Genomic DNA, 24,655 nt, shown 5'->3' with positions numbered 1-24,655 from the left:
GGAGGCAAGGGTGGGTAGAGAGAAAATGACGGTGGAAGGGGCGAGCGGAGGAGAAAACATCCTCCCAGCGACAGTGAGGAGCTATGATGGAACTCCTGGAGCGGAATATGACATGGAGGGTGCGAAAGAGAGGGGGGAATCGAGAGCTGCGCGGAAAAGGAGGCAAGGGTGGGTAGAGAGAAAATGACGGTGGAAGGGGCGAGCGGAGGAGAAAACATCCTCCCAGCGACAGCAAGGAGCTATGATGGAGCTCCTGGAGCGGAATATGACATGGAGGGTGCGAAAGAGAGGGGGGAATCGAGAGCTGCGCGGAAAAGGAGGCAAGGGTGGGTAGAGAGAAAATGACGGTGGAAGGGGCGAGCGGAGGAGAAAACATCCTCCCAGCGACAGCAAGGAGCTATGATGGAGCTCCTGGAGCGGAATATGACATGGAGGGTGCGAAAGAGAGGGGGGAATCGAGAGCTGCGCGGAGAAGGAGGCAAGGGTGGGTGGAGAGAAAATGACGGTGGAATCGGCGGGCAGAGGAGAAAACATCCTCCCAGCGACAGCGAGGAGCTATGATGGAGCTCCTGGAGCTGGATGTAATATGGAGGGTGCGAGAGAGAGGGGGGAATCGAGAGCTGCGCGGAGAAGGAGGCAAGGGTGGGTAGAGAGAAAATGACGGTGGAAGGGGCGAGCGGAGGAGAAAACATCCTCCCAGCGACAGCGAGGAGCTATGATGGAACTCCTGGAGTGGAATATGACATGGAGGGTGCGAAAGAGAGGGGGGAATCGAGAGCTGTGCGGAGAAGGAGGCAAGGGTGGGTAGAGAGAAAATGACGGTGGAAGGGGCGAGCGGAGGAGAAAACATCCTCCCAGCGACAGTGAGGAGCTATGATGGAACTCCTGGAGCGGAATATGACATGGAGGGTGCGAAAGAGAGGGGGGAATCGAGAGCTGCGCGGAAAAGGATGCAAGGGTGGGTAGAGAGAAAATGACGGTGGAAGGGGCGAGCGGAGGAGAAAACTTCCTCCCAGCGACAGTGAGGAGCTATGATGGAACTCCTGGAGCGGAATATGACATGGAGGGTGCGAAAGAGAGGGGGGAATCGAGAGCTGCGCGGAAAAGGAGGCAAGGGTGGGTAGAGAGAAAATGACGGTGGAAGGGGCGAGCGGAGGAGAAAACATCCTCCCAGCGACAGTGAGGAGCTATGATGGAACTCCTGGAGCGAAATATGACATGGAGGGTGCGAAAGAGAGGGGGGAATCGAGAGCTGCGCGGAAAAGGAGGCAAGGGTGGGTAGAGAGAAAATGACGGTGGAAGGGGCGAGCGGAGGAGAAAACATCCTCCCAGCGACAGCGAGGAGCTATGATGGAGCTCCTGGAGCGGAATATGACATGGAGGGTGCGAAAGAGAGGGGGGAATCAAGAGCTGCGCGGAGAAGGAGGCAAGGGTGGGTAGAGAGAAAATGACGGTGGAAGTGGCGAGCGGAGGAGAAAACATCCTCCCAGCGACAGTGAGGAGCTATGATGGAACTCCTGGAGCGGAATATGACATGGAGGGTGCGAAAGAGAGGGGGGAATCGAGAGCTGCGCGGAAAAGGAGACAAGGGTGGGTAGAGAGAAAATGACGGTGGAAGGGGCGAGCGGAGGAGAAAACATCCTCCCAGCGACAGCGAGGAGCTATGATGGAGCTCCTGGAGCTGGATGTAATATGGAGGGTGCGAGAGAGAGGAGGGAATCGAGAGCTGCGAGGAGAAGGAGGCAAGGGTGGGTAGAGAGAAAATGACGGTGGAAGGGGCGAGCGGAGGAGAAAACATCCTCCCAGCGACAGCGAGGAGCTATGATGGAACTCCTGGAGTGGAATATGACATGGAGGGTGCGAAAGAGAGGGGGGAATCGAGAGCTGTGCGGAGAAGGAGGCAAGGGTGGGTAGAGAGAAAATGACGGTGGAAGGGGCGAGCGGAGGAGAAAACATCCTCCCAGCGACAGTGAGGAGCTATGATGGAACTCCTGGAGCGGAATATGACATGGAGGGTGCGAAAGAGAGGGGGGAATCGAGAGCTGCGCGGAAAAGGATGCAAGGGTGGGTAGAGAGAAAATGACGGTGGAAGGGGCGAGCGGAGGAGAAAACTTCCTCCCAGCGACAGTGAGGAGCTATGATGGAACTCCTGGAGCGGAATATGACATGGAGGGTGCGAAAGAGAGGGGGGAATCGAGAGCTGCGCGGAAAAGGAGGCAAGGGTGGGTAGAGAGAAAATGACGGTGGAAGGGGCGAGCGGAGGAGAAAACATCCTCCCAGCGACAGCGAGGAGCTATGATGGAGCTCCTGGAGCGGAATATGACATGGAGGGTGCGAAAGAGAGGGGGGAATCGAGAGCTGCGCGGAGAAGGAGGCAAGGGTGGGTAGAGAGAAAATGACGGTGGAAGTGGCGAGCGGAGGAGAAAACATCCTCCCAGCGACAGTGAGGAGCTATGATGGAACTCCTGGAGCGGAATATGACATGGAGGGTGCGAAAGAGAGGGGGGAATCGAGAGCTGCGCGGAAAAGGAGGCAAGGGTGGGTAGAGAGAAAATTACGGTGGAAGGGGCGAGCGGAGGAGAAAACATCCTCCCAGCGACAGCAAGGAGCTATGATGGAGCTCCTGGTGTGGAATATGACATGGAGGGTGCGAAAGAGAGGGGGGAATCGAGAGCTGCGCGGAAAAGGAGGCAAGGGTGGGTAGAGAGAAAATGACGGTGGAAGGGGCGAGCGGAGGAGAAATCTTCCTCCCAGCGACAGTGAGGAGCTATGATGGAACTCCTGGAGCGGAATATGACATGGAGGGTGCGAAAGAGAGGGGGGAATCGAGAGCTGCGCGGAAAAGGAGGCAAGGGTGGGTAGAGAGAAAATGACGGTGGAAGGGGCGAGCGGAGGAGAAAACATCCTCCCAGCGACAGCGAGGAGCTATGATGGAGCTCCTGGAGCTGGATGTAATATGGAGGGTGCGAGAGAGAGGGGGGAATCGAGAGCTGCGCGGAGAAGGAGGCAAGGGTGGGTAGAGAGAAAATGACGGTGGAAGGGGCGAGTGGAGGAGAAAACATCCTCCCAGCGACAGCGAGGAGCTATGATGGAGCTCCTGGAGCGGAATATGACATGGAGGGTGCGAAAGAGAGGGGGGGAATCGAGAGCTGCGCGGAGAAGGAGGCAAGGGTGGGTAGAGAGAAAATGACGGTGGAAGGGGCGAGCGGAGGAGAAAACATCCTCCCAGCGACAGCGAGGAGCTATGATGGAGCTCCTGGAGCTGGATGTAATATGGAGGGTGCGAGAGAGAGGGAGGAATCGAGAGCTGCGCGGAGAAGGAGGCAAGGGTGGGTAGAGAGAAAATGACGGTGGAAGGGGCGAGCGGAGGAGAAAACATCCTCCCAGCGACAGCGAGGAGCTATGATGGAGCTCCTGGAGCGGGATATGACATGATGGGTGCGAGAGAGAGGGGGGAATCGAGAGCGGCGCGGAGAAGGAGGCAAGGGTGGGTGGAGAGAAAATGACGGTGGAAGCGGCGAGCAGAGGAGAAAACATCCTCCCAGCGACAGCGAGGAGCTATGATGGAGCTCCTGGAGCTGGATGTAAAATGGAGGGTGCGAGAGAGAGGAGGGAATCGAGAGCTGCGCGGAGAAGGAGGCAAGGGTGGGTAGAGAGAAAATGACGGTGGAAGGGGCGAGCGGAGGAGAAAACATCCTCCCAGCGACAGCGAGGAGCTATGATGGAGCTCCTGGAGCGGGATATGACATGGTGGGTGCGAGAGAGAGGGGGGAATCGAGAGCTGCGCTGAGAAGGAGGCAAGGGTGGGTAGAGAGAAAATGACGGTGGAAGGGGCGAGCGGAGGAGAAAACATCCTCCCAGCGACAGTGAGGAGCTATGATGGAACTCCTGGAGCGGAATATGACATGGAGGGTGCGAAAGAGAGGGGGGAATCGAGAGCTGCGCGGAGAAGGAGGCAAGGGTGGGTAGAGAGAAAATGACGGTGGAAGGGGCGAGCAGAGGAGAAAACATCCTCCCATCGACAGCGAGGAGCTATGATGGAGCTCCTGGAGCTGGATGTAATATGGAGGGTGCGAGAGAGAGGGGGGAATCGAGAGCTGCGCGGAGAAGGAGGCAAGGGTGGGTAGAGAGAAAATGACGGTGGAAGGGGCGAGCGGAGGAGAAAACATCCTCCCAGCGACAGCGAGGAGCTATGATGGAGCTCCTGGAGCAGAATATGACATGGAGGGTGCGAAAGAGAGGGGGGAATCGAGAGCTGCGCGGAGAAGGAGGCAAGGGTGGGTAGAGAGAAAATGACGGTGGAAGGGGCGAGCGGAGGAGAAAACATCCTCCCAGCGACAGCGAGGAGCTATGATGGAGCTCCTGGAGCGGAATATGACATGGAGGGTGCGAAAGAGAGGGGGAAATCGAGAGCTGCGCGGAAAAGGAGGCAAGGGTGGGTAGAGAGAAAATGACGGTGGAAGGGGCGAGCGGAGGAGAAAACATCCTCCCAGCGACAGCGAGGAGCTATGATGGAGCTCCTGGAGTGGAATATGACATGGAGGGTGCGAAAGAGAGGGGGGAATCGAGAGCTGTGCGGAGAAGGAGGCAAGGGTGGGTAGAGAGAAAATGACGGTGGAAGGGGCGAGCGGAGGAGAAAACATCCTCCCAGCGACAGTGAGGAGCTATGATGGAACTCCTGGAGCGGAATATGACATGGAGGGTGCGAAAGAGAGGGGGGAATCGAGAGCTGCGCGGAAAAGGAGGCAAGGGTGGGTAGAGAGAAAATGACGGTGGAAGGGGCGAGCGGAGGAGAAAACATCCTCCCAGCGACAGTGAGGAGCTATGATGGAGCTCCTGGAGTGGAATATGACATGGAGGGTGCGAAAGAGAGGGGGGAATCGAGAGCTGTGCGGAGAAGGAGGCAAGGGTGGGTAGAGAGAAAATGACGGTGGAAGGGGCGAGCGGAGGAGAAAACTTCCTCCCAGCGACAGTGAGGAGCTATGATGGAACTCCTGGAGCGGAATATGACATGGAGGGTGCGAAAGAGAGGGGGGAATCGAGAGCTGCGCGGAAAAGGAGGCAAGGGTGGGTAGAGAGAAAATGACGGTGGAAGGGGCGAGCGGAGGAGAAAACATCCTCCCAGCGACAGTGAGGAGCTATGATGGAACTCCTGGAGCGGAATATGACATGGAGGGTGCGAAAGAGAGGGGGGAATCGAGAGCTGCGCGGAAAAGGAGGCAAGGGTGGGTAGAGAGAAAATGAAGGTGGAAGGGGCGAGCGGAGGAGAAAACATCCTCCCAGCGACAGCGAGGAGCTATGATGGAGCTCCTGGAGCGGAATATGACATGGAGAGTGCGAAAGAGAGGGGGGAATCGAGAGCTGCGCGGAGAAGGAGGCAAGGGTGGGTAGAGAGAAAATGACGGTGGAAGTGGCGAGCGGAGGAGAAAACATCCTCCCAGCGACAGTGAGGAGCTATGATGGAACTCCTGGAGCGGAATATGACATGGAGGGTGCGAAAGAGAGGGGGGAATCGAGAGCTGCGCGGAAAAGGATGCAAGGGTGGGTAGAGAGAAAATGACGGTGGAAGGGGCGAGCGGAGGAGAAAACATCCTCCCAGCGACAGCGAGGAGCTATGATGGAGCTCCTGGAGCTGGATGTAATATGGAGGGTGCGAGAGAGAGGGGGGAATCGAGAGCTGCGAGGAGAAGGAGGCAAGGGTGGGTAGAGAGAAAATGACGGTGGAAGGGGCGAGCGGAGGAGAAAACATCCTCCCAGCGACAGCGAGGAGCTATGATGGAACTCCTGGAGTGGAATATGACATGGAGGGTGCGAAAGAGAGGGGGGAATCGAGAGCTGTGCGGAGAAGGAGGCAAGGGTGGGTAGAGAGAAAATGACGGTGGAAGGGGCGAGCGGAGGAGAAAACATCCTCCCAGCGACAGTGAGGAGCTATGATGGAACTCCTGGAGCGGAATATGACATGGAGGGTGCGAAAGAGAGGGGGGAATCGAGAGCTGCGCGGAAAAGGATGCAAGGGTGGGTAGAGAGAAAATGACGGTGGAAGGGGCGAGCGGAGGAGAAAACTTCCTCCCAGCGACAGTGAGGAGCTATGATGGAACTCCTGGAGCGGAATATGACATGGAGGGTGCGAAAGAGAGGGGGGAATCGAGAGCTGCGCGGAAAAGGAGGCAAGGGTGGGTAGAGAGAAAATGACGGTGGAAGGGGCGAGCGGAGGAGAAAACATCCTCCCAGCGACAGCGAGGAGCTATGATGGAGCTCCTGGAGCGGAATATGACATGGAGGGTGCGAAAGAGAGGGGGGAATCGAGAGCTGCGCGGAGAAGGAGGCAAGGGTGGGTAGAGAGAAAATGACGGTGGAAGTGGCGAGCGGAGGAGAAAACATCCTCCCAGCGACAGTGAGGAGCTATGATGGAACTCCTGGAGCGGAATATGACATGGAGGGTGCGAAAGAGAGGGGGGAATCGAGAGCTGCGCGGAAAAGGAGGCAAGGGTGGGTAGAGAGAAAATTACGGTGGAAGGGGCGAGCGGAGGAGAAAACATCCTCCCAGCGACAGCAAGGAGCTATGATGGAGCTCCTGGTGTGGAATATGACATGGAGGGTGCGAAAGAGAGGGGGGAATCGAGAGCTGCGCGGAAAAGGAGGCAAGGGTGGGTAGAGAGAAAATGACGGTGGAAGGGGCGAGCGGAGGAGAAATCTTCCTCCCAGCGACAGTGAGGAGCTATGATGGAACTCCTGGAGCGGAATATGACATGGAGGGTGCGAAAGAGAGGGGGGAATCGAGAGCTGCGCGGAAAAGGAGGCAAGGGTGGGTAGAGAGAAAATGACGGTGGAAGGGGCGAGCGGAGGAGAAAACATCCTCCCAGCGACAGCGAGGAGCTATGATGGAGCTCCTGGAGCTGGATGTAATATGGAGGGTGCGAGAGAGAGGGGGGAATCGAGAGCTGCGCGGAGAAGGAGGCAAGGGTGGGTAGAGAGAAAATGACGGTGGAAGGGGCGAGTGGAGGAGAAAACATCCTCCCAGCGACAGCGAGGAGCTATGATGGAGCTCCTGGAGCGGAATATGACATGGAGGGTGCGAAAGAGAGGGGGGGAATCGAGAGCTGCGCGGAGAAGGAGGCAAGGGTGGGTAGAGAGAAAATGACGGTGGAAGGGGCGAGCGGAGGAGAAAACATCCTCCCAGCGACAGCGAGGAGCTATGATGGAGCTCCTGGAGCTGGATGTAATATGGAGGGTGCGAGAGAGAGGGAGGAATCGAGAGCTGCGCGGAGAAGGAGGCAAGGGTGGGTAGAGAGAAAATGACGGTGGAAGGGGCGAGCGGAGGAGAAAACATCCTCCCAGCGACAGCGAGGAGCTATGATGGAGCTCCTGGAGCGGGATATGACATGATGGGTGCGAGAGAGAGGGGGGAATCGAGAGCGGCGCGGAGAAGGAGGCAAGGGTGGGTGGAGAGAAAATGACGGTGGAAGCGGCGAGCAGAGGAGAAAACATCCTCCCAGCGACAGCGAGGAGCTATGATGGAGCTCCTGGAGCTGGATGTAAAATGGAGGGTGCGAGAGAGAGGAGGGAATCGAGAGCTGCGCGGAGAAGGAGGCAAGGGTGGGTAGAGAGAAAATGACGGTGGAAGGGGCGAGCGGAGGAGAAAACATCCTCCCAGCGACAGCGAGGAGCTATGATGGAGCTCCTGGAGCGGGATATGACATGGTGGGTGCGAGAGAGAGGGGGGAATCGAGAGCTGCGCTGAGAAGGAGGCAAGGGTGGGTAGAGAGAAAATGACGGTGGAAGGGGCGAGCGGAGGAGAAAACATCCTCCCAGCGACAGTGAGGAGCTATGATGGAACTCCTGGAGCGGAATATGACATGGAGGGTGCGAAAGAGAGGGGGGAATCGAGAGCTGCGCGGAGAAGGAGGCAAGGGTGGGTAGAGAGAAAATGACGGTGGAAGGGGCGAGCAGAGGAGAAAACATCCTCCCATCGACAGCGAGGAGCTATGATGGAGCTCCTGGAGCTGGATGTAATATGGAGGGTGCGAGAGAGAGGGGGGAATCGAGAGCTGCGCGGAGAAGGAGGCAAGGGTGGGTAGAGAGAAAATGACGGTGGAAGGGGCGAGCGGAGGAGAAAACATCCTCCCAGCGACAGCGAGGAGCTATGATGGAGCTCCTGGAGCAGAATATGACATGGAGGGTGCGAAAGAGAGGGGGGAATCGAGAGCTGCGCGGAGAAGGAGGCAAGGGTGGGTAGAGAGAAAATGACGGTGGAAGGGGCGAGCGGAGGAGAAAACATCCTCCCAGCGACAGCGAGGAGCTATGATGGAGCTCCTGGAGCGGAATATGACATGGAGGGTGCGAAAGAGAGGGGGAAATCGAGAGCTGCGCGGAAAAGGAGGCAAGGGTGGGTAGAGAGAAAATGACGGTGGAAGGGGCGAGCGGAGGAGAAAACATCCTCCCAGCGACAGCGAGGAGCTATGATGGAGCTCCTGGAGTGGAATATGACATGGAGGGTGCGAAAGAGAGGGGGGAATCGAGAGCTGTGCGGAGAAGGAGGCAAGGGTGGGTAGAGAGAAAATGACGGTGGAAGGGGCGAGCGGAGGAGAAAACATCCTCCCAGCGACAGTGAGGAGCTATGATGGAACTCCTGGAGCGGAATATGACATGGAGGGTGCGAAAGAGAGGGGGGAATCGAGAGCTGCGCGGAAAAGGATGCAAGGGTGGGTAGAGAGAAAATGACGGTGGAAGGGGCGAGCGGAGGAGAAAACTTCCTCCCAGCGACAGTGAGGAGCTATGATGGAACTCCTGGAGCGGAATATGACATGGAGGGTGCGAAAGAGAGGGGGGAATCGAGAGCTGCGCGGAAAAGGAGGCAAGGGTGGGTAGAGAGAAAATGACGGTGGAAGGGGCGAGCGGAGGAGAAAACATCCTCCCAGCGACAGTGAGGAGCTATGATGGAACTCCTGGAGCGGAATATGACATGGAGGGTGCGAAAGAGAGGGGGGAATCGAGAGCTGCGCGGAAAAGGAGGCAAGGGTGGGTAGAGAGAAAATGAAGGTGGAAGGGGCGAGCGGAGGAGAAAACATCCTCCCAGCGACAGCGAGGAGCTATGATGGAGCTCCTGGAGCGGAATATGACATGGAGAGTGCGAAAGAGAGGGGGGAATCGAGAGCTGCGCGGAGAAGGAGGCAAGGGTGGGTAGAGAGAAAATGACGGTGGAAGTGGCGAGCGGAGGAGAAAACATCCTCCCAGCGACAGTGAGGAGCTATGATGGAACTCCTGGAGCGGAATATGACATGGAGGGTGCGAAAGAGAGGGGGGAATCGAGAGCTGCGCGGAAAAGGAGGCAAGGGTGGGTAGAGAGAAAATGACGGTGGAAGGGGCGAGCGGAGGAGAAAACATCCTCCCAGCGACAGCGAGGAGCTATGATGGAGCTCCTGGAGCGGAATATGACATGGAGGGTGCGAAAGAAAGGGGGGAATCGAGAGCTGCGCGGAGAAGGAGGCAAGGGTGGGTAGAGAGAAAATGACGGTGGAAGGGGCGAGCGGAGGAGAAAACATCCTCCCAGCGACAGTGAGGAGCTATGATGGAACTCCTGGAGCGGAATATGACATGGAGGGTGCGAAAGAGAGGGGGGAATCGAGAGCTGCGCGGAAAAGGAGGCAAGGGTGGGTAGAGAGAAAATGACGGTGGAAGGGGCGAGCGGAGGAGAAAACATCCTCCCAGCGACAGCAAGGAGCTATGATGGAGCTCCTGGAGCGGAATATGACATGGAGGGTGCGAAAGAGAGGGGGGAATCGAGAGCTGCGCGGAAAAGGAGGCAAGGGTGGGTAGAGAGAAAATGACGGTGGAAGGGGCGAGCGGAGGAGAAAACTTCCTCCCAGCGACAGTGAGGAGCTATGATGGAACTCCTGGAGCGGAATATGACATGGAGGGTGCGAAAGAGAGGGGGGAATCGAGAGCTGCGCGGAAAAGGAGGCAAGGGTGGGTAGAGAGAAAATGACGGTGGAAGGGGCGAGCGGAGGAGAAAACATCCTCCCAGCGACAGCGAGGAGCTATGATGGAGCTCCTGGAGCGGAATATGACATGGAGGGTGCGAAAGAGAGGGGGGAATCGAGAGCTGCGCGGAGAAGGAGGCAAGGGTGGGTAGAGAGAAAATGACGGTGGAAGGGGCGAGCGGAGGAGAAAACATCCTCCCAGCGACAGTGAGGAGCTATGATGGAACTCCTGGAGCGGAATATGACATGGAGGGTGCGAAAGAGAGGGGGGAATCGAGAGCTGCGCGGAAAAGGAGGCAAGGGTGGGTAGAGAGAAAATGACGGTGGAAGGGGCGAGCGGAGGAGAAAACTTCCTCCCAGCGACAGTGAGGAGCTATGATGGAACTCCTGGAGCGGAATATGACATGGAGGGTGCGAAAGAGAGGGGGGAATCGAGAGCTGCGCGGAAAAGGAGGCAAGGGTGGGTAGAGAGAAAATGATGGTGGAAGGGGCGAGCGGAGGAGAAAACATCCTCCCAGCGACAGTGAGGAGCTATGATGGAACTCCTGGAGCGGAATATGACATGGAGGGTGCGAAAGAGAGGGGGGAATCGAGAGCTGCGCGGAAAAGGAGGCAAGGGTGGGTAGAGAGAAAATGACGGTGGAAGGGGCGAGCAGAGGAGAAAACATCCTCCCAGCGACAGCGAGGAGCTATGATGGAACTCCTGGAGCGGAATATGACATGGAGGGTGCGAAAGAGAGGGGGGAATCGAGAGCTGCGCGGAAAAGGAGGCAAGGGTGGGTAGAGAGAAAATGACGGTGGAAGGGGCGAGCGGAGGAGAAAACATCCTCCCAGCGACAGCGAGGAGCTATGATAGAGCTCCTGGAGCTGGATGTAATATGGAGGGTGCGAGAGAGAGGGGGGAATCGAGAGCTGCGCGGAGAAGGAGGCAAGGGTGGGTAGAGAGAAAATGACGGTGGAAGGGGCGAGCGGAGGAGAAAACATCCTCCCAGCGACAGCGAGGAGCTATGATGGAACTCCTGGAGTGGAATATGACATGGAGGGTGCGAAAGAGAGGGGGGAATCGAGAGCTGTGCGGAGAAGGAGGCAAGGGTGGGTAGAGAGAAAATGACGGTGGAAGGGGCGAGCGGAGGAGAAAACTTCCTCCCAGCGACAGTGAGGAGCTATGATGGAACTCCTGGAGCGGAATATGACATGGAGGGTGCGAAAGAGAGGGGGGAATCGAGAGCTGCGCGGAAAAGGAGGCAAGGGTGGGTAGAGAGAAAATGACGGTGGAAGGGGCGAGCGGAGGAGAAAACATCCTCCCAGCGACAGTGAGGAGCTATGATGGAACTCCTGGAGCGGAATATGACATGGAGGGTGCGAAAGAGAGGGGGGAATCGAGAGCTGCGCGGAAAAGGAGGCAAGGGTGGGTAGAGAGAAAATGACGGTGGAAGGGGCGAGCGGAGGAGAAAACATCCTCCCAGCGACAGCGAGGAGCTATGATGGAACTCCTGGAGTGGAATATGACATGGAGGGTGCGAAAGAGAGGGGGGAATCGAGAGCTGTGCGGAGAAGGAGGCAAGGGTGGGTAGAGAGAAAATGACGGTGGAAGGGGCGAGCGGAGGAGAAAACTTCCTCCCAGCGACAGTGAGGAGCTATGATGGAACTCCTGGAGCGGAATATGACATGGAGGGTGCGAAAGAGAGGGGGGAATCGAGAGCTGCGCGGAAAAGGAGGCAAGGGTGGGTAGAGAGAAAATGACGGTGGAAGGGGCGAGCGGAGGAGAAAACATCCTCCCAGCGACAGTGAGGAGCTATGATGGAACTCCTGGAGCGGAATATGACATGGAGGGTGCGAAAGAGAGGGGGGAATCGAGAGCTGCGCGGAAAAGGAGGCAAGGGTGGGTAGAGAGAAAATGACGGTGGAAGGGGCGAGCGGAGGAGAAAACATCCTCCCAGCGACAGCGAGGAGCTATGATGGAGCTCCTGGAGCGGAATATGACATGGAGGGTGCGAAAGAGAGGGGGGAATCGAGAGCTGCGCGGAGAAGGAGGCAAGGGTGGGTAGAGAGAAAATGACGGTGGAAGTGGCGAGCGGAGGAGAAAACATCCTCCCAGCGACAGTGAGGAGCTATGATGGAACTCCTGGAGCGGAATATGACATGGAGGGTGCGAAAGAGAGGGGGGAATCGAGAGCTGCGCGGAAAAGGAGGCAAGGGTGGGTAGAGAGAAAATTACGGTGGAAGGGGCGAGCGGAGGAGAAAACATCCTCCCAGCGACAGCAAGGAGCTATGATGGAGCTCCTGGAGTGGAATATGACATGGAGGGTGCGAAAGAGAGGGGGGAATCGAGAGCTGCGCGGAAAAGGAGGCAAGGGTGGGTAGAGAGAAAATGACGGTGGAAGGGGCGAGCGGAGGAGAAATCTTCCTCCCAGCGACAGCGAGGAGCTATGATGGAGCTCCTGGAGCGGAATATGACATGGAGGGTGCGAAAGAGAGGGGGGAATCGAGAGCTGCGCGGAAAAGGAGGCAAGGGTGGGTAGAGAGAAAATGACGGTGGAAGGGGCGAGCGGAGGAGAAAACATCCTCCCAGCGACAGCGAGGAGCTTTGATGGAGCTCCTGGAGCGGAATATGACATGGAGGGTGCGAAAGAGAGGGGGGAATCGAGAGCTGCGCGGAGAAGGAGGCAAGGGTGGGTAGAGAGAAAATGACGGTGGAAGGGGCGAGCGGAGGAGAAAACATCCTCCCAGCGACAGCGAGGAGCTATGATGGAGCTCCTGGAGCTGGATGTAATATGGAGGGTGCGAGAGAGAGGGGGGAATCGAGAGCTGCGCGGAGAAGGAGGCAAGGGTGGGTAGAGAGAAAATGACGGTGGAAGGGGCGAGCGGAGGAGAAAACATCCTCCCAGCGACAGCGAGGAGCTATGATGGAACTCCTGGAGCGGAATATGACATGGAGGGTGCGAAAGAGAGGGGGGAATCGAGAGCTGCGCGGAAAAGGAGGCAAGGGTGGGTAGAGAGAAAATGACGGTGGAAGGGGCGAGCGGAGGAGAAAACATCCTCCCAGCGACAGCGAGGAGCTATGATAGAGCTCCTGGAGCTGGATGTAATATGGAGGGTGCGAGAGAGAGGGGGGAATCGAGAGCTGCGCGGAGAAGGAGGCAAGGGTGGGTAGAGAGAAAATGACGGTGGAAGGGGCGAGCGGAGGAGAAAACATCCTCCCAGCGACAGCGAGGAGCTATGATGGAACTCCTGGAGTGGAATATGACATGGAGGGTGCGAAAGAGAGGGGGGAATCGAGAGCTGTGCGGAGAAGGAGGCAAGGGTGGGTAGAGAGAAAATGACGGTGGAAGGGGCGAGCGGAGGAGAAAACATCCTCCCAGCGACAGTGAGGAGCTATGATGGAACTCCTGGAGCGGAATATGACATGGAGGGTGCGAAAGAGAGGGGGGAATCGAGAGCTGCGCGGAAAAGGATGCAAGGGTGGGTAGAGAGAAAATGACGGTGGAAGGGGCGAGCGGAGGAGAAAACTTCCTCCCAGCGACAGTGAGGAGCTATGATGGAACTCCTGGAGCGGAATATGACATGGAGGGTGCGAAAGAGAGGGGGGAATCGAGAGCTGCGCGGAAAAGGAGGCAAGGGTGGGTAGAGAGAAAATGACGGTGGAAGGGGCGAGCGGAGGAGAAAACATCCTCCCAGCGACAGCGAGGAGCTATGATGGAGCTCCTGGAGCGGAATATGACATGGAGGGTGCGAAAGAGAGGGGGGAATCGAGAGCTGCGCGGAGAAGGAGGCAAGGGTGGGTAGAGAGAAAATGACGGTGGAAGTGGCGAGCGGAGGAGAAAACATCCTCCCAGCGACAGTGAGGAGCTATGATGGAACTCCTGGAGCGGAATATGACATGGAGGGTGCGAAAGAGAGGGGGGAATCGAGAGCTGCGCGGAAAAGGAGGCAAGGGTGGGTAGAGAGAAAATTACGGTGGAAGGGGCGAGCGGAGGAGAAAACATCCTCCCAGCGACAGCAAGGAGCTATGATGGAGCTTCTGGTGTGGAATATGACATGGAGGGTGCGAAAGAGAGGGGGGAATCGAGAGCTGCGCGGAAAAGGAGGCAAGGGTGGGTAGAGAGAAAATGACGGTGGAAGGGGCGAGCGGAGGAGAAATCTTCCTCCCAGCGACAGTGAGGAGCTATGATGGAACTCCTGGAGCGGAATATGACATGGAGGGTGCGAAAGAGAGGGGGGAATCGAGAGCTGCGCGGAAAAGGAGGCAAGGGTGGGTAGAGAGAAAATGACGGTGGAAGGGGCGAGCGGAGGAGAAAACATCCTCCCAGCGACAGCGAGGAGCTATGATGGAGCTCCTGGAGCGGAATATGACATGGAGGGTGCGAAAGAGAGGGGGGAATCGAGAGCTGCGCGGAGAAGGAGGCAAGGGTGGGTAGAGAGAAAATGACGGTGGAAGGGGCGAGCGGAGGAGAAAACATCCTCCCAGCGACAGTGAGGAGCTATGATGGAACTCCTGGAGCGGAATATGACATGGAGGGTGCGAAAGAGAGGGGGGAATCGAGAGCTGCGCGGAAAAGGAGGCAAGGGTGGGTAGAGAGAAAATGATGGTGGAAGGGGCGAGCGGAGGAGAAAACATCCTCCCAGCGACAGCGAGGAGCTATGATGGAGCTCCTGGAGCTGGATGTAATATGGAGGGTGCGAGAGAGAGGGGGGAATCGAGAGCTGCGCGGAGAAGGAGGCAAGGGTGGGTAGAGAGAAAATGACGGTGGAAGGGGCGAGCGGAGGAGAAAACATCCTCCCAGCGACAGCGAGGAGCTATGATGGAGCTCCTGGAGCGGGATATGACATGGTGGGTGCGAGAGAGAGGGGGGAATCGAGAGCTGCGCTGAGAAGGAGGCAAGGGTGGGTAGAGAGAAAATGACGGTGGAAGGGGCGAGCGGAGGAGAAAACATCCTCCCAGCGACAGTGAGGAGCTATGATGGAACTCCTGGAGCGGAATATGACATGGAGGGTGCGAAAGAGAGGGGGGAATCGAGAGCTGCGCGGAGAAGGAGGCAAGGGTGGGTAGAGAGAAAATGACGGTGGAAGGGGCGAGCAGAGGAGAAAACATCCTCCCATCGACAGCGAGGAGCTATGATGGAGCTCCTGGAGCTGGATGTAATATGGAGGGTGCGAGAGAGAGGGGGGAATCGAGAGCTGCGCGGAGAAGGAGGCAAGGGTGGGTAGAGAGAAAATGACGGTGGAAGGGGCGAGCGGAGGAGAAAACATCCTCCCAGCGACAGCGAGGAGCTATGATGGAGCTCCTGGAGCAGAATATGACATGGAGGGTGCGAAAGAGAGGGGGGAATCGAGAGCTGCGCGGAGAAGGAGGCAAGGGTGGGTAGAGAGAAAATGACGGTGGAAGGGGCGAGCGGAGGAGAAAACATCCTCCCAGCGACAGCGAGGAGCTATGATGGAGCTCCTGGAGCGGAATATGACATGGAGGGTGCGAAAGAGAGGGGGAAATCGAGAGCTGCGCGGAAAAGGAGGCAAGGGTGGGTAGAGAGAAAATGACGGTGGAAGGGGCGAGCGGAGGAGAAAACATCCTCCCAGCGACAGCGAGGAGCTATGATGGAGCTCCTGGAGTGGAATATGACATGGAGGGTGCGAAAGAGAGGGGGGAATCGAGAGCTGTGCGGAGAAGGAGGCAAGGGTGGGTAGAGAGAAAATGACGGTGGAAGGGGCGAGCGGAGGAGAAAACATCCTCCCAGCGACAGTGAGGAGCTATGATGGAACTCCTGGAGCGGAATATGACATGGAGGGTGCGAAAGAGAGGGGGGAATCGAGAGCTGCGCGGAAAAGGATGCAAGGGTGGGTAGAGAGAAAATGACGGTGGAAGGGGCGAGCGGAGGAGAAAACTTCCTCCCAGCGACAGTGAGGAGCTATGATGGAACTCCTGGAGCGGAATATGACATGGAGGGTGCGAAAGAGAGGGGGGAATCGAGAGCTGCGCGGAAAAGGAGGCAAGGGTGGGTAGAGAGAAAATGACGGTGGAAGGGGCGAGCGGAGGAGAAAACATCCTCCCAGCGACAGTGAGGAGCTATGATGGAACTCCTGGAGCGGAATATGACATGGAGGGTGCGAAAGAGAGGGGGGAATCGAGAGCTGCGCGGAAAAGGAGGCAAGGGTGGGTAGAGAGAAAATGAAGGTGGAAGGGGCGAGCGGAGGAGAAAACATCCTCCCAGCGACAGCGAGGAGCTATGATGGAGCTCCTGGAGCGGAATATGACATGGAGAGTGCGAAAGAGAGGGGGGAATCGAGAGCTGCGCGGAGAAGGAGGAAAGGGTGGGTAGAGAGAAAATGACGGTGGAAGTGGCGAGCGGAGGAGAAAACATCCTCCCAGCGACAGTGAGGAGCTATGATGGAACTCCTGGAGCGGAATATGACATGGAGGGTGCGAAAGAGAGGGGGGAATCAAGAGCTGCGCGGAAAAGGAGGCAAGGGTGGGTAGAGAGAAAATGACGGTGGAAGGGGCGAGCGGAGGAGAAAACATCCTCCCAGCGACAGCAAGGAGCTATGATGGAGCTCCTGGAGCGGAGTATGACATGGAGGGTGCGAAAGAGAGGGGGGAATCGAGAGCTGCGCGGAAAAGGAGGCAAGGGTGGGTAGAGAGAAAATGACGGTGGAAGGGGCGAGCGGAGGAGAAAACTTCCTCCCAGCGACAGTGAGGAGCTATGATGGAACTCCTGGAGCGGAATATGACATGGAGGGTGCGAAAGAGAGGGGGGAATCGAGAGCTGCGCGGAAAAGGAGGCAAGGGTGTGTAGAGAGAAAATGACGGTGGAAGGGGCGAGCGGAGGAGAAAACATCCTCCCAGCGACAGCGAGGAGCTATGATGGAGCTCCTGGAGCGGAATATGACATGGAGGGTGCGAAAGAGAGGGGGGAATCGAGAGTTGCGCGGAGAAGGAGGCAAGGGTGGGTAGAGAGAAAATGACGGTGGAAGGGGCGAGCGGAGGAGAAAACATCCTCCCAGCGACAGTGAGGAGCTATGATGGAACTCCTGGAGCGGAATATGACATGGAGGGTGCGAAAGAGAGGGGGGAATCGAGAGCTGCGCGGAAAAGGAGGCAAGGGTGGGTAGAGAGAAAATGACGGTGGAAGGGGCGAGCGGAGGAGAAAACTTCCTCCCAGCGACAGTGAGGAGCTATGATGGAACTCCTGGAGCGGAATATGACATGGAGGGTGCGAAAGAGAGGGGGGAATCGAGAGCTGCGCGGAAAAGGAGGCAAGGGTGGGTAGAGAGAAAATGATGGTGGAAGGGGCGAGCGGAGGAGAAAACATCCTCCCAGCGACAGTGAGGAGCTATGATGGAACTCCTGGAGCGGAATATGACATGGAGGGTGCGAAAGAGAGGGGGGAATCGAGAGCTGCGCGGAAAAGGAGGCAAGGGTGGGTAGAGAGAAAATGACGGTGGAAGGGGCGAGCGGAGGAGAAAACATCCTCCCAGCGACAGCGAGGAGCTATGATGGAACTCCTGGAGCGGAATATGACATGGAGGGTGCGAAAGAGAGGGGGGAATCGAGAGCTGCGCGGAAAAGGAGGCAAGGGTGGGTAGAGAGAAAATGACGGTGGAAGGGGCGAGCGGAGGAGAAAACATCCTCCCAGCGACAGCGAGGAGCTATGATAGAGCTCCTGGAGCTGGATGTAATATGGAGGGTGCGAGAGAGAGGGGGGAATCGAGAGCTGCGCGGAGAAGGAGGCAAGGGTGGGTAGAGAGAAAATGACGGTGGAAGGGGCGAGCGGAGGAGAAAACATCCTCCCAGCGACAGCGAGGAGCTATGATGGAACTCCTGGAGTGGAATATGACATGGAGGGTGCGAAAGAGAGGGGGGAATCGAGAGCTGTGCGGAGAAGGAGGCAAGGGTGGGTAGAGAGAAAATGACGGTGGAAGGGGCGAGCGGAGGAGAAAACATCCTCCCAGCGACAGTGAGGAGCTATGATGGAACTCCTGGAGCGGAATATGACATGGAGGGTGCGAAAGAGAGGGGGGAATCGAGAGCTGCGCGGAAAAGGATGCAAGGGTGGGTAGAGAGAAAATGACGGTGGAAGGGGCGAGCGGAGGAGAAAACTTCCTCCCAGCGACAGTGAGGAGCTATGATGGAACTCCTGGAGCGGAATATGACATGGAGGGTGCGAAAGAGAGGGGGGAATCGAGAGCTGCGCGGAAAAGGAGGCAAGGGTGGGTAGAGAGAAAATGACGGTGGAAGGGGCGAGCGGAGGAGAAAACATCCTCCCAGCGACAGTGAGGAGCTATGATGGAACTCCTGGAGCGGAATATGACATGGAGGGTGCGAAAGAGAGGGGGGAATCGAGAGCTGCGCGGAAAAGGAGGCAAGGGTGGGTAGAGAGAAAATGACGGTGGAAGGGGCGAGCGGAGGAGAAAACATCCTCCCAGCGACAGCGAGGAGCTATGATGGAGCTCCTGGAGCGGAATATGACATGGAGGGTGCGAAAGAGAGGGGGGAATCGAGAGCTGCGCGGAGAAGGAGGCAAGGGTGGGTAGAGAGAAAATGACGGTGGAAGTGGCGAGCGGAGGAGAAAACATCCTCCCAGCGACAGTGAGGAGCTATGATGGAACTCCTGGAGCGGAATATGACATGGAGGGTGCGAAAGAGAGGGGGGAATCGAGAGCTGCGCGGAAAAGGAGGCAAGGGTGGGTAGAGAGAAAATTACGGTGGAAGGGGCGAGCGGAGGAGAAAACATCCTCCCAGCGACAGCAAGGAGCTATGATGGAGCTCCTGGAGTGGAATATGACATGGAGGGTGCGAAAGAGAGGGGGGAATCGAGAGCTGCGCGGAAAAGGAGGCAAGGGTGGGTAGAGAGAAAATGACGGTGGAAGGGGCGAGCGGAGGAGAAATCTTCCTCCCAGCGACAGCGAGGAGCTATGATGGAGCTCCTGGAGCGGAATATGACATGGAGGGTGCGAAAGAGAGGGGGGAATCGAGAGCTGCGCGGAAAAGGAGGCAAGGGTGGGTAGAGAGAAAATGACGGTGGAAGGGGCGAGCGGAGGAGAAAACATCCTCCCAGCGACAGCGAGGAGCTATGATGGAGCTCCTGGAGCGGAATATGACATGGAGGGTGCGAAAGAGAGGGGGGAATCGAGAGCTGCGCGGAGAAGGAGGCAAGGGTGGGTAGAGAGAAAATGACGGTGGAAGGGGCGAGCGGAGGAGAAAACATCCTCCCAGCGACAGCGAGGAGCTATGATGGAGCTCCTGGAGCGGAATATGACATGGAGGGTGCGAAAGAGAGGGGGGAATCGAGAGCTGCGCGGAAAAGGAGGCAAGGGTGGGTAGAGAGAAAATGACGGTGGAAGGGGCGAGCGGAGGAGAAAACATCCTCCCAGCGACAGCGAGGAGCTATGATGGAGCTCCTGGAGCGGAATATGACATGGAGGGTGCGAAAGAGAGGGGGGAATCGAGAGCTGCGCGGAGAAGGAGGCAAGGGTGGGTAGAGAGAAAATGACGGTGGAAGGGGCGAGCGGAGGAGAAAACATCCTCCCAGCGACAGCGAGGAGCTATGATGGAGCTCCTGGAGCGGAATATGACATGGAGGGTGCGAAAGAGAGGGGGGAATCGAGAGCTGCGCGGAAAAGGAGGCAAGGGTGGGTAGAGAGAAAATGACGGTGGAAGGGGCGAGCGGAGGAGAAAACATCCTCCCAGCGACAGCGAGGAGCTATGATGGAGCTCCTGGAGCGGAATATGACATGGAGGGTGCGAAAGAGAGGGGGGAATCGAGAGCTGCGCGGAGAAGGAGGCAAGGGTGGGTAGAGAGAAAATGACGGTGGAAGGGGCGAGCGGAGGAGAAAACATCCTCCCAGCGACAGTGAGGAGCTATGATGGAACTCCTGGAGCGGAATATGACATGGAGGGTGCGAAAGAGAGGGGGGAATCGAGAGCTGCGCGGAAAAGGAGGCAAGGGTGGGTAGAGAGAAAATGACGGTGGAAGGGGCGAGCGGAGGAGAAAACATCCTCCCAGCGACAGCGAGGAGCTATGATGGAGCTCCTGGAGCTGGATGTAATATGGAGGGTGCGAGAGAGAGGGGGAATCGAGAGCTGCGCGGAGAAGGAGGCAAGGGTGGGTAGAGAGAAAATGACGGTGGAAGGGGCGAGCGGAGGAGAAAACATCCTCCCAGCGACAGCGAGGAGCTATGATGGAGCTCCTGGAGCGGAATATGACATGGAGGGTGCGAAAGAGAGGGGGGGAATCGAGAGCTGCGCGGAGAAGGAGGCAAGGGTGGGTAGAGAGAAAATGACGGTGGAAGGGGCGAGCGGAGGAGAAAACATCCTCCCAGCGACAGCGAGGAGCTATGATGGAGCTCCTGGAGCTGGATGTAATATGGAGGGTGCGAGAGAGAGGGGGGAATCGAGAGCGGCGCGGAGAAGGAGGCAAGGGTGGGTGGAGAGAAAATGACGGTGGAAGCGGCGAGCAGAGGAGAAAACATCCTCCCAGCGACAGCGAGGAGCTATGATGGAGCTCCTGGAGCGGAACATGACATGGAGGGTGCGAAAGAGAGGGGGGAATCGAGAGCTGCGCGGAGAAGGAGGCAAGGGTGGGTAGAGAGAAAATGACGGTGGAAGTGGCGAGCGGAGGAGAAAACATCCTCCCAGCGACAGTGAGGAGCTATGATGGAACTCCTGGAGCGGAATATGACATGGAGGGTGCGAAAGAGAGGGGGGAATCGAGAGCTGCGCGGAAAAGGAGGCAAGGGTGGGTAGAGAGAAAATTACGGTGGAAGGGGCGAGCGGAGGAGAAAACATCCTCCCAGCGACAGCAAGGAGCTATGATGGAGCTCCTGGAGTGGAATATGACATGGAGGGTGCGAAAGAGAGGGGGGAATCGAGAGCTGCGCGGAAAAGGAGGCAAGGGTGGGTAGAGAGAAAATGACGGTGGAAGGGGCGAGCGGAGGAGAAATCTTCCTCCCAGCGACAGCGAGGAGCTATGATGGAGCTCCTGGAGCGGAATATGACATGGAGGGTGCGAAAGAGAGGGGGGAATCGAGAGCTGCGCGGAAAAGGAGGCAAGGGTGGGTAGAGAGAAAATGACGGTGGAAGGGGCGAGCGGAGGAGAAAACATCCTCCCAGCGACAGCGAGGAGCTATGATGGAGCTCCTGGAGCGGAATATGACATGGAGGGTGCGAAAGAGAGGGGGGAATCGAGAGCTGCGCGGAGAAGGAGGCAAGGGTGGGTAGAGAGAAAATGACGGTGGAAGGGGCGAGCGGAGGAGAAAACATCCTCCCAGCGACAGCGAGGAGCTATGATGGAGCTCCTGGAGCGGAATATGACATGGAGGGTGCGAAAGAGAGGGGGGAATCGAGAGCTGCGCGGAAAAGGAGGCAAGGGTGGGTAGAGAGAAAATGACGGTGGAAGGGGCGAGCGGAGGAGAAAACATCCTCCCAGCGACAGCGAGGAGCTATGATGGAGCTCCTGGAGCGGAATATGACATGGAGGGTGCGAAAGAGAGGGGGGAATCGAGAGCTGCGCGGAGAAGGAGGCAAGGGTGGGTAGAGAGAAAATGACGGTGGAAGGGGCGAGCGGAGGAGAAAACATCCTCCCAGCGACAGTGAGGAGCTATGATGGAACTCCTGGAGCGGAATATGACATGGAGGGTGCGAAAGAGAGGGGGGAATCGAGAGCTGCGCGGAAAAGGAGGCAAGGGTGGGTAGAGAGAAAATGACGGTGGAAGGGGCGAGCGGAGGAGAAAACATCCTCCCAGCGACAGCGAGGAGCTATGATGGAGCTCCTGGAGCTGGATGTAATATGGAGGGTGCGAGAGAGAGGGGGGAATCGAGAGCTGCGCGGAGAAGGAGGCAAGGGTGGGTAGAGAGAAAATGACGGTGGAAGGGGCGAGCGGAGGAGAAAACATCCTCCCAGCGACAGCGAGGAGCTATGATGGAGCTCCTGGAGCGGAATATGACATGGAGGGTGCGAAAGAGAGGGGGGAATCGAGAGCTGCGCGGAGAAGGAGGCAAGGGTGGGTAGAGAGAAAATGACGGTGGAAGGGGCGAGCGGAGGAGAAAACATCCTCCCAGCGACAGCGAGGAGCTATGATGGAGCTCCTGGAGCTGGATGTAATATGGAGGGTGCGAGAGAGAGGGAGGAATCGAGAGCTGCGCGGAGAAGGAGGCAAGGGTGGGTAGAGAGAAAATGACGGTGGAAGGGGCGAGCGGAGGAGAAAACATCCTCCCAGCGACAGCGAGGAGCTATGATGGAGCTCCTGGAGCGGGATATGACATGATGGGTGCGAGAGAGAGGGGGGAATCGAGAGCGGCGCGGAGAAGGAGGCAAGGGTGGGTGGAGAGAAAATGACGGTGGAAGCGGCGAGCAGAGGAGAAAACATCCTCCCAGCGACAGCGAGGAGCTATGATGGAGCTCCTGGAGCTGGATGTAAAATGGAGGGTGCGAGAGAGAGGAGGGAATCGAGAGCTGCGCGGAGAAGGAGGCAAGGGTGGGTAGAGAGAAAATGACGGTGGAAGGGGCGAGCGGAGGAGAAAACATCCTCCCAGCGACAGCGAGGAGCTATGATGGAGCTCCTGGAGCGGGATATGACATGGTGGGTGCGAGAGAGAGGGGGGAATCAAGAGCTGCGCGGAGAAGGAGGCAAGGGTGGGTAGAGAGAAAATGACGGTGGAAGGGGCGAGCGGAGGAGAAAACATCCTCCCAGCGACAGTGAGGAGCTATGATGGAACTCCTGGAGCGGAATATGACATGGAGGGTGCGAAAGAGAGGGGGGAATCGAGAGCTGCGCGGAGAAGAAGGCAAGGGTGGGTAGAGAGAAAATGACGGTGGAAGGGGCGAGCAGAGGAGAAAACATCCTCCCATCGACAGCGAGGAGCTATGATGGAGCTCCTGGAGCTGGATGTAATATGGAGGGTGCGAGAGAGAGGGGGGAATCGAGAGCTGCGCGGAGAAGGAGGCAAGGGTGGGTAGAGAGAAAATGACGGTGGAAGGGGCGAGCGGAGGAGAAAACATCCTCCCAGCGACAGCGAGGAGCTATGATGGAGCTCCTGGAGCAGAATATGACATGGAGGGTGCGAAAGAGAGGGGGGAATCGAGAGCTGCGCGGAGAAGGAGGCAAGGGTGGGTAGAGAGAAAATGACGGTGGAAGGGGCGAGCGGAGGAGAAAACATCCTCCCAGCGACAGCGAGGAGCTATGATGGAGCTCCTGGAGCGGAATATGACATGGAGGGTGCGAAAGAGAGGGGGGAATCGAGAGCTGCGCGGAAAAGGAGGCAAGGGTGGGTAGAGAGAAAATGACGGTGGAAGGGGCGAGCGGAGGAGAAAACATCCTCCCAGCGACAGCAAGGAGCTATGATGGAGCTCCTGGAGCGGAATATGAAGTGAAGGAGGGTGCGAAAGAGAGGGGGGAATCGAGAGCTGCGCGGAAAAGGAGGCAAGGGTGGGTAGAGAGAAAATGACGGTGGAAGGGGCGAGCGGAGGAGAAAACTTCCTCCCAGCGACAGTGAGGAGCTATGATGGAACTCCTGGAGCGGAATATGACATGGAGGGTGCGAAAGAGAGGGGGGAATCGAGAGCTGCGCGGAAAAGGAGGCAAGGGTGGGTAGAGAGAAAATGACGGTGGAAGGGGCGAGCGGAGGAGAAAACATCCTCCCAGCGACAGTGAGGAGCTATGATGGAACTCCTGGAGCGGAATATGACATGGAGGGTGCGAAAGAGAGGGGGGAATCGAGAGCTGCGCGGAAAAGGAGGCAAGGGTGGGTAGAGAGAAAATGACGGTGGAAGGGGCGAGCGGAGGAGAAAACATCCTCCCAGCGACAGCGAGGAGCTATGATGGAGCTCCTGGAGCTGGATGTAATATGGAGGGTGCGAGAGAGAGGGGGGAATCGAGAGCTGCGCGGAGAAGGAGGCAAGGGTGGGTAGAGAGAAAATGACGGTGGAAGGGGCGAGCGGAGGAGAAAACATCCTCCCAGCGACAGCGAGGAGCTATGATGGAGCTCCTGGAGCGGAATATGAAGTGAAGGAGGGTGTGAAAGAGAGGGGGGAATCGAGAGCTGCGCGGAGAAGGAGGCAAGGGTGGGTAGAGAGAAAATGACGGTGGAAGGGGCGAGCGGAGGAGAAAACATCCCCCCAGCGACAGCGAGGAGCTATGATGGAGCTCCTGGAGCTGGATGTAATATGGAGGGTGCGAGAGAGAGGGAGGAATCGAGAGCTGCGCGGAGAAGGAGGCAAGGGTGGGTAGAGAGAAAATGACGGTGGAAGGGGCGAGCGGAGGAGAAAACATCCTCCCAGCGACAGCGAGGAGCTATGATGGAGCTCCTGGAGCGGGATATGACATGGTGGGTGCGAGAGAGAGGGGGGAATCGAGAGCGGCGCGGAGAAGGAGGCAAGGGTGGGTGGAGAGAAAATGACGGTGGAAGCGGCGAGCAGAGGAGAAAACATCCTCCCAGCGACAGCGAGATGCTATGATGGAGCTCCTGGAGCTGGATGTAAAATGGAGGGTGCGAGAGAGAGGAGGGAATCGAGAGCTGCGCGGAGAAGGAGGCAAGGGTGGGTAGGGAGAAAATGACGGTGGAAGGGGCGAGTGGAGGAGAAAAAATCCTCCCAGCGACAGCGAGGAGCTATGATGGAGCTCCTGGAGCGGAATATGACATGGAGGGTGCGAAAGAGAGGGGGGAATCGAGAGCTGCGCGGAGA

Source organism: Pelophylax lessonae (genome assembly GCF_965119305.1).
Source record: "Pelophylax lessonae genome assembly, chromosome: 13".
NCBI classification, from domain to species: Eukaryota; Metazoa; Chordata; class Amphibia; order Anura; family Ranidae; genus Pelophylax; species Pelophylax lessonae.
This window is presented reverse-complemented; position numbering follows the sequence as displayed.